The sequence below is a fragment of the Mustela nigripes genome, chromosome 2 (assembly GCF_022355385.1).
Source record: "Mustela nigripes isolate SB6536 chromosome 2, MUSNIG.SB6536, whole genome shotgun sequence".
In the NCBI taxonomy this organism is placed as follows: domain Eukaryota; kingdom Metazoa; phylum Chordata; class Mammalia; order Carnivora; family Mustelidae; genus Mustela; species Mustela nigripes.
In genome coordinates, this window is record NC_081558.1 from 93,658,045 (window position 1) to 93,675,031 (window position 16,987).

The window sequence follows — 16,987 nt, forward strand, 5'->3', positions numbered from 1 at the left end:
TGGCAAGATTTCATTTCTTTTGATGGCTGCATAGTATTCCATTGTGTATATATACCACATCTTCTTGATCCATTCAAGAACCTAGATGTCCATCAACAGATGAATGGATCGAGAATGTCAGTTTCTTATAGCATTTTGGGTCCCTTGGATTTTAACCCCATTGGTTTTCTAAGCCAGATGTTTTGGGCAATCATCTTTCTAGTGCAGATCCCTGAGGTTGGGATGACTCTTTGAGGTGTCAATCCCTCACTCTTCCAGGAGAAGCACTGGGATGGTGAGATCCAACTCTATTGTGCATTGTTGCACTGGGGAGTGGGGTTTTGGTGAGACTGTATCTCTGCCTCTTCTTCCCATCTCGATGTGATTTTTTTCTTCTTTGTATGAAGAGGTACTTTGCATAATTTTCAGATATTTTCAGAGGAAAATGATTCATATGTAGCTCTAGATTTGGTAAATCTGTGGAAGGTGAGTTCAGAATTTCCCTATATGCCATCTTGTGGAAGTCCCAGCATCTATTTCTTGACAAATCCATTAATAAAGCATGATTCAGGGTCCCGACTCTGTTAGGTTGAAGTGGATGTTACTTGTTTTAGAATTACTGTCTGCATCACATGGATCTAGAAAAAAAGTCAGTATGGAGTTAATGTAGAGTTTCTTTTTCAGCAACAAGGTGAAGTGTTCCCCATGACAAAAATATCCTTCTTTGAAGGTGTTGCTTGGCAAAGAAAAATTCATTATATCAAAGTTGTCCAAGAATCTGATACTTCAAAAGGGTCTTACCAATGGACATTTACAATATGTCACAGGAAATCTAGGAACTGTCTAGACTGAGAATCATCAGTTCATTTTTTTGAATGCTTAAGGGAACTTGTCTGGCTCAGATTCCCTATGTCCTTCTTCAGACAGAAGAAAAGCTAGATGGGGTGATACATCCTGACAGAGGCACTGCTTCAGTGTTTTTTCTCTTCTCAAACTACAGATACACTTGCCTGCTTTAGGGCAAATGGCTCCAGAGTCTGCCCAATTGCAAGGCTTCTTTTGGTTGGCCACATGATAAACACTATTGGAGGATGCTCTAAGTTCAGGCTGTTGAGTTGGTATAAATTTCTCTAGTTTTTTCCTAGTTGAACTAACTTCTCATAAAAATGACCTATTTTCAGCCAGGAATTCTAACAATCAACAGATGCTAGTTGTTCATTTGGTTTTAATGACTTTATGCTTCCACTGAAGAAGAAACTTGCACAAGAGGGACCATGGTTTTGGTGTCTATCATAAGGAAACATTTTCTTCTACTTTATTTTCTTTGATTTTTTGTTCAACCTAAGCCAGACCATGTACTAAGGTTTGATGCTTATAATTATAATGTAAGTTTACATCTAAAAATATATGATCAGGACACATGGGTGGCTCAGTTGGTTAAGTGTCTGCCTTCGGCTCAGGTCATGATCCTAGGGTCCTGGGATCAAGTCCTGCATTGGTCTTCTTGCTCAGTGGAGAGCCTGCTTCTTCCTCTCCCTCTGTCTGCCACTCTTCCTGCTTATGCTCTACCCTCTCTCTCTGAAATAAATAAAATCCTTAAAAAAAATGAAAATGTATTATCAATAAGAAATCATTTTGATGATGACAACTATTGGCTGCCTGAAGAAGTATAGTAATATCCCATGCTGTTCTACACTTGTGAGGTAGGAATCAATTCCTTAAAAATAAAATTTGACTGAAATTAATTTTTTTTCCACAGAGACAAATTTCAGACTATTTGGAAGGAGCTCAAGTATGACAACTCTTTTCCTTACTTCACTGACTTCTTGAAATCCATTTAAAGACTCATGAACCCTTAAATCGAGAAAAGACATTTTTGCTGAGAAAATTCTGAAAAGGTTGACACTGAAACAGGAAGCAAAAGTACATTCTTCCACTATTGTTTGAATAAATTCCAGAAATGCACTTATAGTCTCCTAAAGTCAGTGATTTGGTCTTTCTTTGGCCATTCTGCACCTAATAAGTCTGCCATGGAAATATGTGCATACTCCTATATGGCATTTTCTAGGTTCTCTTGAATTTTTGTCTTATTCCCAGATTTGACAGTGAGCTCCTTGAGGGCAGGAACAAGTTTTTCTCATACTTTAAGGATTAATATTTTCATGATGCCTGGCACATAGGGAGCTCCTGCAAATGCTTGAGTGAATAATCATGAAATGTTCTCAAATTAATCATTTAATATTTAATATAGCTTAAATACTCCTAAGAATAGAGTTCATCACCAGTACTTGATACATTTGACACTTTAAAACTGTGCTTGCCTGTGGGCTTTTGTCTAATGTTAATTAGTTTAACCATTTTTGATATATTATGATTCTGCAACAAGGGCCTCAATCCCTCTTAAGAAAGATAGTTTAGTCATATAGGATGCCTCATAAGGAGATAGCTGTAAAATATGCATGTATTTCTGCCAGACCAGGAATGGGAGGGTGGGACACCCTCCCTTACAGTAGGAGATGTCTTGCCCAGTCCAGCCAGTCCAGAATATATAAGGAGGAGCTTTTGATTGTCAGTGCCCTGATTGCTACTGAGATGCTCATTGCCCAAGCCCTTGTGTTTTGTTGAATACAGGTGTCTCAGATGCTTCTGTGCTATACACAGTTGAGAGTACTCTCCATAGAAACACTATAGTACTGGCCAACCTCTTAACTCTATCAGGAGGCCAGGCCAGGTTCTAACACCAGGGGCACATACTGGGCTGAGGCTATCAGCAATACTCTAGTGCCCAGTGGAGGCCTCTACCTCCAAGATCTGCTGGGGAGAATAATCATACAAAATGGAAGGGCTCCTTCCTGAGACACTTTTTCTCTGGGTCAGACAATTAGCATTTCTCATGGTATATTTCACAAGTTTACTACAATAACTTTTCCTATTTATTTATTTATTTATTTATTTAATTTTTTTTTTTTTAAAGATTTTTTATTTATTTGACAGACAGAGAGCACAAGTAGACAGAGAGGGAGGCAGAGAGAGAGGAGGAAGCAGGCTCCCTGCTGAGCAGAGAGCCTGACGTGGGGCTTGATCCCAGGGCCCTGGGATCATGACCTGAGCTGAAGGCAGAGGCTTCAACCCGCTGAGCCACCCAGGCGCCCCTATTTATTTATTTTAAAGAAGGTGATTATGAACTGGGGTAGGGGCAGAGAGGGGAGGGAGAAGAGAAACTCAAGCGGACTCCATGCTGAACATGGAACCTGATGCAGGGGTTGATCCTAGGACTCTGAGATCACAACCCTGAAATCATGACCTAAGCCAAAACCAAGAGTTAGATACGTAACTAACTGAGCTACCAAGATGACCTTATTCTTCATCACTTTCTTAACATCAGTCATGCCAACATATTTGCCTAAAGAAAATACTTGAAAAGCCATGGCTTTTGGAGAATGTTCTCACTCCTGGCCCCTATTGCTAGTGGATACTCTGGCTGCACACCCCGCCCCCCACCTAGAAGCAGCAGCTTTTTTACCCTCACTGCCTAGGAAGTGAGGGAGGATAATCTCTTTAGAGTCTTGGCTTTCAGAACAAGAGCTAGGAGGAGGGCCTTTTCGGTTAATTTTAGTTTTCTCCCCTGTAACGCAGACACCCCTGAGACCAAAACAAACAAACAAAAAAACCCCCCAAAACCCCCCCCAAAACACAAAAACAACCCCCCCCAACAAAAAACAAACAAAAACCCCAACAACACAAACATGGGTACAGTATGAACAGATTAATAGCTCACTGGTTATTCTGCCACACACTTTTGTTGAGATCCTTAACTGAATATCAGAGGATTCCAAAAGTCTAGGATCTCAGGAATCACTCAGTGTTAGATTCATACTATACATCATCACAATCAGGATTATTAGTAAGCACCTTCATTTTTCCTATAGTTTCAGTATGCTTAGATTAAATAGTTTTAAAAAACACTTTGCCTCTATCTGAAATACTGCTACTAAAGAAAAAATGTACATCAGTGGAAAGGCAGATGCTAACTTCCCTAAAATGTAGCTTCTAGAATCCTGCCTGATTTATTATAATTTTAGTTACTAAATAATTGACAGTATTCCGGATCATAATCCTAAAGTTACATTCAAAATATAATCAGAGATTTCTCTCTTTTAAAAAGCTGTCAAGCTGGCTATATTTAAACTAGAAAGGGGTTAGCTATTTTTAATACTTTTATTATACTCAAGTGTTTTAAAGGACACACATTTCTCTCTAATTTCCACAAATTCCTGTGGGATTGATTGCTTTAACTGTCAGAAGCTAGATGTTGGCTCCAGACTGTAGCCCATAACACAATGTTACTCATGAGATTATGGCTTTTAGTTTGGCAAAGTTGCTTGTTTGATGAGAGCCCACAGAGGCAGCAGAGATGAGCCCACCTGAAAGAGAAGAAGTGGTTGTAGGAACAGAAGAGGGCATTGCCCATGCTGGGAGTAAATCACACCAGAGTGATCTCAGCAACTTTGGCATCTCTTTCAGGACATTGTGATGTAGGACATACACATTTCCTGGGAATCTGAGTGACAAACTTCAAACAGTGCAAAGTAAACACTAATTTTCACTTTAAGTATAAAATGTAAAGTAATGCAACTCCTTCTAAATGAAAAACAGCAATAACACAAACCAAAGTACTCATCACAAAAAGAACAAAAATCCCAAAATAGTAGAGGGAAGGAAGTAATAAAGACTAGAGCAGAAATAAAATAGAAACAAAAAACAAATAAACAAAACAAACAAAAACCCAATATAGCAGATCAATGAAACCAGGAGCTAGTTCTTTGAAAAGAACAACAAAATTGATAAACTTTTAGCTACAGTCATAGAGAGAGAGAGAGAGAGAGAGAAGACTCAAATAAAATCAGAAATGAAAGAGGAGAAATGACACCACAGAAATACAAAAGATTATGAAAATATTAAGAAAAACTATATACCAACAAATTGGAAAACCTAGAAGAAATGGATAAATATCTAGAAACTGAATCAGGAAGAGAAAATTTAAAAGAGTGATTACCAGCATGAAATTGAATCAGCAGTTAAAAAACTCACAACACACGAAAGTCCAGGATGAGACAGCTTCACAGGTAAATTCAACCAAGGATTTCAAGAAGAGTTGATACCTATTCTCCCCAAACTATTCCAAAATATAGAGGAGAGAGGTAAGCTTCCAAATTTATTCTGTGAGGCTAGCATTATTCTGATGTCAAAACCAGATAAAGACACTACAATAAAAGAGAACTACAGGCCAGTATCTCTGATGAACATAGATGAAAAATCCTCAACAAATATTAGCAAATTGAATTCAGCAATACATTAAAAAAATCATTTACCATGATCAAGGAGGATTTATTCTTGGGTTGCAAGTGTGGTTCAGTATTCACAAATTCAATCAAATGAAACATCACATCAAGAAAGGATAAAAACCATATAATCATTTCAGTAGAGGCAGGAAAAACATTTGACAATGTACAGTATCTATTCATGATAAAAACTCTTAACAAAGTAGGTTTAGAGGGAATATACCTCAACATAATAAAGGCCATATATGAAAACCCACAGTAAACTTTATAATCAATGGTGAAAAACAGAGCCTTTCCCTTAAGGTCAGGAGCAAGACAAGGATGTCTATTCTCACCATTTTTATTCAACATAGTACTGGAAGTACTAGCAACAGGAGCAAGAAAACAAAAAGAAAGAAAAGGCATCTAAATTGGCAAAGAAGAAGCCAAACTTTCACTATTTGTATATTACATGATGCTATATATTGAAAACCCAAAAGACTCCACCAAAAAAAAATTGCTAGAACAGATACACGCATTTGGTAAGTTATAGGACACAAAATCAACACATATAAATTTGTTGTATTTCCATGTATTAATAATGAAGTGGCAGAAAGAGAAACTGAGGAATCAGTCTCATTTACAATCACACCAAAAATCGTAAGATACCTAGGACTAAACCTAACCAAAGGGATGAAAGACCAAAACCCTGAAAACTATTAAACACTAATGACAGAAACTGAAGAGGACACAAAGAAATGGAAAAAATACTCCATACTCAAGGATGAAGGAAAAAGATTTGTTAAAATGTCAGCACTACCCAAAGCAATCTACACATTTAATGCAATCCCTATCAAAATGTCACCAGCATTTTTCACAGAGCTGGAACAAACAATACTCAAATTTGTATGAAATCACAAATGACCACAAATAGCCAAAGCAAACTTGAAAAAAGAAAAGCAAAGCAGGAGGCTTCCACAATTCCAGACTTCAAGTTTTTTTTTTTTTTCCTTTTAAGATTTTATTTATTTATTTGTCAGAGAGAGAGAGAGAGAGAGAGAGAAAGAGGGAGAGCAAAAGCAGGGGACAGGCAGAGGCGGGCAGGTTCTCCATTGAGCAAAGAGCCCAACATGGGGCTCTATTCCAGGATCCTGGGATCATGACCTGAGCTGATGGCAGATGCTTAATCAACTGAGCCATCCAGGTGCCCCAGACTTCAAGTTATATTACAAAGCTGTAGTAATCAAAGTAGTTGGTACTGGCACAAAAATAGACACATAGATTCGTAGAACAGAAAAGAAAACCCAGAAATGAACCCATGGGTACATGGTCAATTAATCTCCATAAAAGCAGGAAAGAAAATGCAATGGGAAAAAGACAGTTTCTTCAACAAATGATGTTGAGAAAACTGGACAGCAACATACAAAATAATGAAACCATACCACTTTCTTCTACCAGACACAAAATAAACTCAAAATGGATTGAGGACTTAGTGTGAGACCTGAAGCATTTTTAAAATCAGAAATGAAATATAATAGATTTTAAAAATCTAGAAGAGGACACAGTCAGTAATTTCTCTGACATTGGCCAAAGCAACTTGTTTCTTGTTTCTCTCCTGAGACAAGGGAAACAAAAGCAAAGTAAACTACTGGGACTACATGAAAGTAAAAGTCTGTACAGCGAAGGAAACAATCAACCAAACTAAAAGACAAACTACTGAATGGGAGAAGATATTTGCAAATGACATATCTGATAAAGGGTTAGTATCCAAAATACATAAAGAACTTATACAACTCAACACCAAAAAAACCCCAACACAATTAAAAATGGGCAGTAGACATGACTAGACATTTCTCCAAAGAAGACATCCAGATGGTCCACAGGCACATGAAAAGATGCTTAACATCCCGCATCATCAGTGAAATGCAAATCAAAACTACAATGAGAGATCACCTCCCACCTGTCAGAATGGCTAAAATAAAAAACACAAGAAGCAACAAGTGTTGGTAAGAATGTGGAGAAAATGGATTCCTTGTGCACTGCGGGTGAGAATGCAAACTGTTGCAGCCACTGTGGAAAAGAGTATGGAGGTTCCACAAAAAAATTAATAATAGAATTACCATATGATCCAGCATTTGTCCTATTGGATATTTTCCCAGAGAATCCCAAAACCCTAATTCAAATGGATATATGCCTCCCTATGTTTATTGCAGCATTATTTACAGCATTTGCAGCATTATTTGCAATAGCTTAGCTATGGAAGCAGCCCAAGTGTCCATTGATAAATGAATGGATAAAGAAGAAGTTGTACACACACACACACACACACACACACACACTGAAATATTATGCAGCCATAGAAAAGAATGAAATCTTGCCATTTGCAATGACATGGGTGGGGCTAGATAGTATAATGCTAAGTGAAATAAGTCAGTCAGAGAAAGATAAACTAGATGACTAGTTTGGCTAGATGACTCCACTCATATGTGGAATTTATGAATTTATGAAACAAAATAAATGAACCAAAGGAAAAAAGAGACAAACTAAGAAACAGACTTTTTAAAAAAATTTTTTATTTTTTCAGTGTAACAGTATTCATTATTTTTTCACCACACCCAGTGCTCCATGCAATCCATGCCTTCTCCAATACCCACCACCTGGATCCCCCAACCTCCCATCCCCCGCCCCTTCAAAAGAAAAAAAGACTCTTAACTGTAGAGAACAAACTGATGGTTAAGGAGGGGAGATGATTGGGGGATGCATGAAATGGGTGAAGGGGATTAAAAATACACTTATTTTGGGCACTGAGTAATATATAAAATTGCTGAAATACTATATTGTACACCTAGCACTAATATAACACTGTATGTTAACTATACTGGAATTGAAGTTAATTGCCACATAGAAACAAAACAAATGATAAACAAGGTATTCTTCACAGACTTGGAGGACACAGGAAGTAGGAAAAGTGTTTTTGTTGTTATCACATGGGAGCACCACTGTAGCTCATCTCTGGCATCTGCATTTTGTGGCACTTCTGAAGCACTCGAACTTCTGCAAGTAATTTTTGGTGACTATTGTCCTGTTATTTTAACATTCAGCTGTTATAATTTAGCAAAGTCATCTAAGAATTCATTAGGTGATGTTTGTGCAAGTGATGAAAAACACACCAGAAAGATCAATAACTTTGGAATAGAAGTTAGAAGTGATAAAATACTATGAGGAGGCCTCACAACTGCCATGATGTGCTATTAATGTAAGAACAAGCCCTCTGCAAAATATTAGAGCTAATGCTAAGAAAATAAAAAGCTGCATTAGAACACATTATTCTACAATGTTTGTAGATTTATGTGCCCCTAGAATGCATTCCCCATTTAACTTTTACTTCTAAGACAAATTAGTCTTGAATTATGAGAGGTTTTCAAGAGCTCATCTGTAGCATAAACCTGACAGCCTATGTTTGTTTACTGTCCTTTCCTTTTTCTATTATGTGGCTTCATCTCTTATTCCAGTGCCCAGCAGGGTGCTTGAAATACTATAGGGGTTGGTCAAGGTTTGTGGAACAAATAGGAAATAACTAACATGGAAGGAACATTTTTTTATATGCATTTATATATATTAACTCTGTTAGTACTTGTATAACTCTAAGCAGTAAGCATTATCACCATCCATAGTTTTATATATGAAAAAATCAGGCTCAGAGACATTAAATAACATGGCCAAGATTGTACAACTAGTGACCAGTAGAGCCAGCTCTAAACTGATGTGTGACTAAATTATTGCTTCTCAAACAAACTGGAGGGGGAAATTACTCTAATTAAAACCATAACTGACACCTACAGCAGAAGTGATCTCTGGATACTTTCAAGCAACTTTTTGTGAGGGGAAGGAAAGCTACTTGGTGTTTTCTCTTTTCTGATCAGCTAATGAACAAAGGTAGACCTGAGGTAGACCTGAGCTAGACCTGGTAGGGCTGGAGGGAAGTGTACCAGTACTTCTTAAAGTGTGGTCCCCAGACTAGCAGCATCAGTACCTTTTGAAAACTTGATATTAAAAAAAAAAAACAAAAACTTTTTAGATCCTATCCCATACCTACTAAACCAGCAATTCTAAGATAAGGTCAGAAATCTGTGTTTTATAAGCTCTGATTCTGATACATGGTCAAGTTTGAGAGCTACTGGCCCACCCAGGAGAAAGAAAAGTATCGTGTTTGAACATGGAATTCTTAGTGGCAAGTGGGGAGGAAGGCAGTTGTGGAGAGCCATCCAGCAGATGCAAGGAGTCACGTAGATGGATGTGCCCGTAGATTGAGGAAATGAGGATGATTGGTTGAGGAGAATGTGGGCGCGCTCCTGATTGGCCCGTGAACAGCACTAGAAGCCAAGAGATAAACGCATGATCACCGCTAGAGAACAATAGAGTCCTGCATGGTTACATAAGGGTCCACAAGGACACTGCATGCACGGCGTTATGATTGGCCAAATAGGGGGGCAAGTACGGGTGAACTTCGTGGATAAATACTGCTGTAAGTGCTTGGTGCAGCGCGGCCGCCATTAGCATTAGTACATTAGCATTAGTAATAAAAGAAGTTTGCCACTCACCTCGTCTGCGGGTCATTCTTGCGGGCCGAGAGCGACAGGCAGTGAGGAATGAAACATGGTAAAGGTGAAAGTGGAGAGAGAGGGATTTGAATGTGGAGAGATTCAGGTCTCTATATGGCCTGAGGTGGCCAGGATGGGTGCCAGAAAGAAATAAGGCTGTCTGATATTTAATTTCTAGTTCATCTGTATAAATCACCTTAGTTTGCCCAAACACCCAGTAATGTCTGTTTCACAGACCAAGACTTATGGGACAATTATTTGGTAAACATCAGCGAAAGAGGTGACCTTCTATTAACTTCAGAGAAATGATCCACTGATGGAGCTAATTCAGCAAAAACAGAATCATAGATCAGGTAAAAGCTATGAGAAAGAAGGTTGTATGGAACACCATGAAAATCTTAGGGAGGACACTCCTATTTGGCTTCTAAGGGTTGATCCCAGCTAGCATAGATTGAAGAATGACCGAATGAGGTTCTGACCGTTGTATTTCTGGGGCTGGGACATGTTCTGGTGCTGAAGTCAGCACTCCTAACTCTTAGGACTGGCCAGTGATTAACCAATTAGTACTGAAGTATGGAGTGTTAACATTTATATAATTGATGAGCATACTTGGTCTGATTATCTAAAATTGCAAAACCCCCCACTAAAACTAAGTGGCTTAAATTAAAGACAACATTTATTTTGCTTATGAACCTGCATCTGAGATAGGATTTGGCAGGAACAGCCCTTTTCTTCTCTACTTGGTTGGGGCATCTTGAAAAGATGATTTCAGAGCATCTGAAGGCTCACTCACTCCTGTGTCTGGCTGCTGATGCTGGCTGTTGGCTAGGATTTTAGCTGGGTCTGTTTGCCACAACACTACACATGGCCTCTCTAAGTAACATGAGCATCTTACAACATGGTGGCTGGATTCCAAGAGTGAGAATTCTGGATAGAGAGAGCCATAAAGACACCATATTGTCTACTACGACCTCATCTTGGAAGTCATATTATGTCACTTTCTGCTGGATATTCTATTGTTCAGATGATCATAATGGCTTGTCTAATTCCAAGGAGAAATTATTTCTTGATAGGGGAGTGGCATAGGTCAAGAAGAGTATGTGGAACCAATAATATTTAGGAGGTCATGGGGTGGATGGGTGGAAATACCACCCTTTCATCTCAAAGGGGCGGCATTCAAGGAGGCTTAGGCTCTCTGTGGGTTGCAGATAAGTGGGGGTGGGGGAAGATGGTGGCTCCAACTTTCTCAGTCTATGAGAAACCTAAAAGAAATCTAAGAAGTTCAGGCTGGCTGAATGGCCACATTGGGGTCAGTCTGTACTCCCACAGGCTGTCATGGATTAAAAGGTGTGAGCATGCATTATAGATGAGATGTGGGTGACACATGAGAGACTCTTGGTAGGAGGTTGCTTTATTTCCTGGACTCTAGGATGTATAGGGTGATGGCCCTTAGCACACAGAAGCTAGAAATGGATAACCATATTCTAGGGGGCTCAGCCAATAACAGTGACAAAGTGGAAGAGACAAGGTTTCTTCTGCTCCCAAAAGCTTTTATTGGAGCGCACACACACACACACTTTTTTTTTTTTTTTTGGCAGATGAGCTAAGCTTATTTCTTGGCTGAAGAGTTTTTAAGCAGAGTCTATGTGTGAGGTCTAGGAGATCAGGAGGGAAGGGAGGACCTTAGAACATGAGCTAGAACCCCTGGAATCCATGGAGACTGTGGGAAAGGCTTTGGGTTTCCAAAGCCAATGACTCTGCAAAGTAAAGCTCATGTTAATTTTGCCCAAATTTCAAGGGATAGGACGGCCCCAGCTGATTCCAAGAGAAAGTGTTCAAAATCTTGAACATGGTAGGTTAGAGAACTTTTTAAAACTCTGGTGGGGGGTTTGCTTTGAAATAGCTACAACTATTGTTTCCTCAGATTAAACTAACACTGATTAAATGTCTATTCATGCTGGGTATATGAGAGGTTTTTTATGTTGTTTCATTGGACATTAGTAATAACCATATGAAGAAATTACTGCAAACATCTTATTTTTAAAGATGAGGCAGTGCAGGCTCGAAAAAGGCATGGAAGATATTAGAGAAACCCTCTCAGGAGATATAAAAGCCCTTTCTGAAGAAATAAAAGAACTAAAATCTAAGCAAGTTGAAATAAAAAAAGCTATTAATGAGGTGCAATCAAAAATGGAGGCTCTCACTGCTAGGATAAATGAGGCAGAAGAAAGAATTAGTGATATAGAAGACCAAATGACAGAGAATAAAGAAGCTGAGCAAAAGAGGGACAAACAGCTACTGGACCACGAGGAGAGAATTCGAGAGATAAGTGACACCATAAGATGAAACAACATTAGAATAATTGGGATTCCAGAAGAAGAAGAAAGAGAGAGGGGAGCAGAAGGTATATTGGAGAGAATTATTGGAGAGAATTTCCCTAATATGGCAAAGGGAACAAGCATCAAAATCCAGGAGGCACAGAGAATCCCCCTCAAAATCAATAAGAATAGGCCCACACCCCGTCTCCTAATAGTAAAATTTACAAGTCTTAGTGACAAAGAGAAAATCCTGAAAGCAGCCTGGGAAAAGAAGTCTGTAACATAGTGGTAAAAATATTAGATTGGCAGCAGACTTATCCACAGAGACATGGCAGGCCAGAAAGAACTGGCATGATATATTCAGAGCACTAAACGAGAAAAACATGCAGCTAAGAATACTATATCCAGCTAGGCTATCATTGAAAATAGAAGGAGAGATTAAAAGCTTCCAGGACAAACAAAAACTGAAAGAATTTGCAAACACCAAACCAGCTCTAAAGGAAATATTGAAAGGAGTCCTCTAAGCAAAGAGAGAGCCTAAAAGTAGTAGATCAGAAAGGAACAGAGACAATATACAGTAACAGTCACCTTACAGGCAATACAATGGCACTAAATTCATATCTCTCAATAGTTACCCTGAATGTTAAGGGCTAAATGCCCCAAGCAAAAGACACAGGGTATCAGAATGGATAAAAAAACAAAAACCATCTATATGTTGCCTACAAGAAACTCAGATAATGAAAATCTGAAGACACCTCCAGATTTAAAGTGAGGGGGTGGAAAATAATTTACCATGCTAATGGACATCAGAAGAAAGCAGGGGTGGCAATCCTTATATCAGATAAATTAGATTTTAAGCCAAAGACTATAATGAGAGATGAGGAAGGATACTATATCATACTCAAAGCATCTTTCCAACAAGAAGATCTAACAATTTTAAATATCTATGCCCCTAATATGGGAGCAGCCAACTATATAAACCAATTAATAGCAAAATTAAAGAAACACATCAACAATAATACTATAATAGTAGGGGACTTTAACACTCCCCTCACTGAAATGGACAGATGATCCAAGCAAAAGATCAACAAGGAAATAAAAGCCTTAAATGACACACTGGACCAGATGGACATCACAGATATATTCAGAACATTTCATCCCAAAGAAACAGAATACACATTCTTCTCTGGTCCTCATGGAACATTCTCTAGAATAGATCACCTCCTGGGTCATAAATCAGGTCTAAACCGATATCAAAAGATTGGGATCATTCCCTGCATATTTTCAGACCACAATGCTCTGAAGCTAGAACTCAATCATAAGAGGAAATTTGGAAAGAACCCAAATACATGGAGACTAAACAGCATCCTTTTAAAGAATGAATGGGTCAACCAGGAAATTAAAGAAGAATTGAAAAAAATTCATGGAAACAAATGATAATGAAAACACAATTGTTCAAAATCTGTGGGACACAGCAAAGGCAGCCCTGAGAGAAAAATATATAGCAGTACAAGCCTTTCTCAAGAAACAATAAAGGTCTCAAGTACACAACCTAACCCTACACCTAAAGGAGCTAGAGAAAGTACAAAAAAGAAACCCTAAACCCAGCAGGAGAAGAGAAATAATAAAGATCAGAGCAGAAATCAATGAAATAGAAACCAAAAAAATAATAGAACAAATCAACGAAACTAGGAGCTGGTTCTTTGAAAGAATTAATAAGATTGATGAACCCCTGGCCAGACTTATCAAAAAGAAAAGAGAAAGGACCCAAATAAACAAAATCATGAATGAAAGAGGAGAGATCACAACTAACACCAAAGAAATACAATTATAAGAACGTACTATGAGCAACTCTACGCAAACAAATTTGACAATATGCAAGAAATGGATGCATTTCTAGAGACATATAAACTACCACAACTGAACCATGAAGAAATAGAAAACCCGAACAGACCCATAACCAGTAAGGAGATTGAAACAGTCATTAAAAATCTCCAAACAAACAAAAGCCCAGGGCCAGACGGCTTCCCAGGGTAATCCTACCAAACGTTTAAAGAAGAACTAATTCCTATTCTCCTGAAACTGTTCCAAAAAATAGAAATGGAAGGAAAACTTCCAAACTCATTTTATGAGGCCAGCATCACCTTGATCCCAAAACCAGACAAGGATTCCATCAAAAAGGAGAACTACAGGGATGCCTGGGTGGCTCAGTTGGTTAAGCAGCTGCCTTCGGCTCAGGACATGATCCCAGCGTCCTGGGATCGAGTCCCACATCGGGCTCCTTGCCCTCCTCAGGGAGCCTGCTTCTCCCTCTGACTCTGCCTTCCACTCTGCCTATGCTCGCTCTCGCTCACTTTCTCTCTGACAAATAGATAAATAAAATCTTAAAAAAAAAAAAAAAGGAGAACTACAGACCAATATCCTTGATGAACATAGATGCGAAAATTCTCACCAAAATACTAGCCAATAGGATTCAACAGTACATTAAAAGGATTATTCAACATGACAAAGTGGGATTTATTCCAGGGCTGCAAGTTTGGTTGAACATCCGCAAATCAATCAGTGTGATACAATACGTTAATAAAAGAAAGAATAAGAATGATATGATACTCTCAATAGATGCTGAAAAAGCATTTGGCAAAGTACAGCATCCCTTCCTGATCAAAACTCTTCAAAGTGAAGGGATAGAGGGCACATACCTCAATATCATCAAAGCCATCTATGAAAAACCCACCGCAAATATCATTCTCAATGGAGAAAAACTGAAAGCTTTTCCGCTAAGGTCAGGAACACGGCAGGGATGTCCATTATCACCACTGCTATTCAACACAGTACTAGAAGTTCTAGCCTCAGCAATCAGACAACAAAAGGAAATTAAAGGCATCCAAATCGGCAAAGAAGAAGTCAAACTATCACTCTTTGCAGATGATATGATACTATATGTGGAAAACCCAAAAGGCTCCACTCCAAAACTGCTAGAACTTGTACGGGAATTCAGTAAAATGTCAGGATATAAAATCAATGCACAGAAATCAGTTGTATTTCTCTACACCAACAACAAGACAGAAGAAAGAGAAATTAAGGAGTCAATCCCATTTACAATTGCATCCCAAACCATAAGATACCTAGGAATAAACCTAACCAAAGAGGCACAGAATCTATACTCAGAAAACTATAAAGTACTCATGAAAGAAATTGAGGAAGACACAAAGAAATGGAAAAATGTTCCATGCTCCTGGATTGGAAGAATAAATATTGTGAAAATGTCTATGCTACCTAAAGCAATCTACACATTTAATGCAATTCCTATCAAAGTACCATCCATTTATTTCAAAGAAATGGAACAAATAATTCTAAAATTTATATGGAACCAGAAAAGACCTCGAATAGCCAAAGGGATATTGAAAAAGAAAGCCAAAGTTAGTGGCATCACAATTCCCGACTTCAAGCTCTATTACAAAGCTGTCATCATCAAGACAGCATGGTACTGGCACAAAAACAGACACATAGATCAATGGAACAGAATAGAGAGCCCAGAAATAGACCCTCAACTCTATGGTCAACTAATCTTTGACAAAGCAGGAAAGAATGTCCAATGGAAGAAAGACAGCCTCTTCAATAAATGGTGTTGGGAAAATTGGACAGCCACATGCAAAAAAATGAATTGGACCATTTCCTTACACGACACATGAAAATAGATTCAAAAATGGATGAAGGACCTCAATGTGAGAAAGGAATCCATCAAAATCCTTGAGGAGAACACAGGCATCAACCTCTTCGACCTCAGCTGCAGCAACATCTTCCTAGGAACATTGCCAAAGGCAAGGGAAGCAAGGGCAAAAATGAACTATTGGGATTTCATCAAATCAAAAGCTTTTGCACAGCAAAGGAAACAGTTAACAAAACCAAAAGACAACTGACAGAATGGGAGAAGATATTTGCAAACGACATATCAGATAAAGGGCTAGTGTCCAAAATCTATAAAGAACTTAGCAAACTCAACACCCAAAGAACAAATAATCCAATCAAGAAATGGGCAGAGGACATGAACAGACATTTCTGCAAAGAAGACATCCAGATGGCCAAGAGACACATGAAAAAGTGCTCCATATCACTCGGCATCAGAGAAATACAAATCAAAATCACAATGAGCTATCACCTCACACCAGTTAGAATGGCTAAAATTAACAGGTCAGGAAAAGACAGATGCTGGCGAGGATGTGGAGAAAGGGGAACACTCCTACACTGTTCGTGGGAATGCAAGCTGGTGCAACCACTCTGGAAAACAGCTTGGCGGTTCCTCAAAATGTTAAAAATAGAACTACCCTACTAACCAGCAATTGCACTACTGGGTATTTATCCTAAAGATACAAATGTAGTGATCCAAAGGGGCACGTGCACCCGAATGTTTATAGCAGCAATGTCTACAATAGCTAAACTATGGAAAGAACCTAGATGTCCATCAACAGATGAATGGATCAAGAAGATGTGGTGTATATATACGATGGAATACTATGCAGTCATAAAAAGAAATGAAATCTTGTCATTTGCGACAACATGGATGGAACTAGAGGGTATCATGCTTAGCGAAATAAGTTAATCGGAAAAAGACAACTGTCATATGATCTCCCTGATATGAGGAAGTGGAGATGCAACATGGGGGGTTAAGGGGGTAGGAGAAGAATAAATGAAACAAGATGGAATTGGGAGGGAGACAAACCATAAGTGACTCTTAATCTCACAAAACAAACTGAGGCTTTCTGGGGGG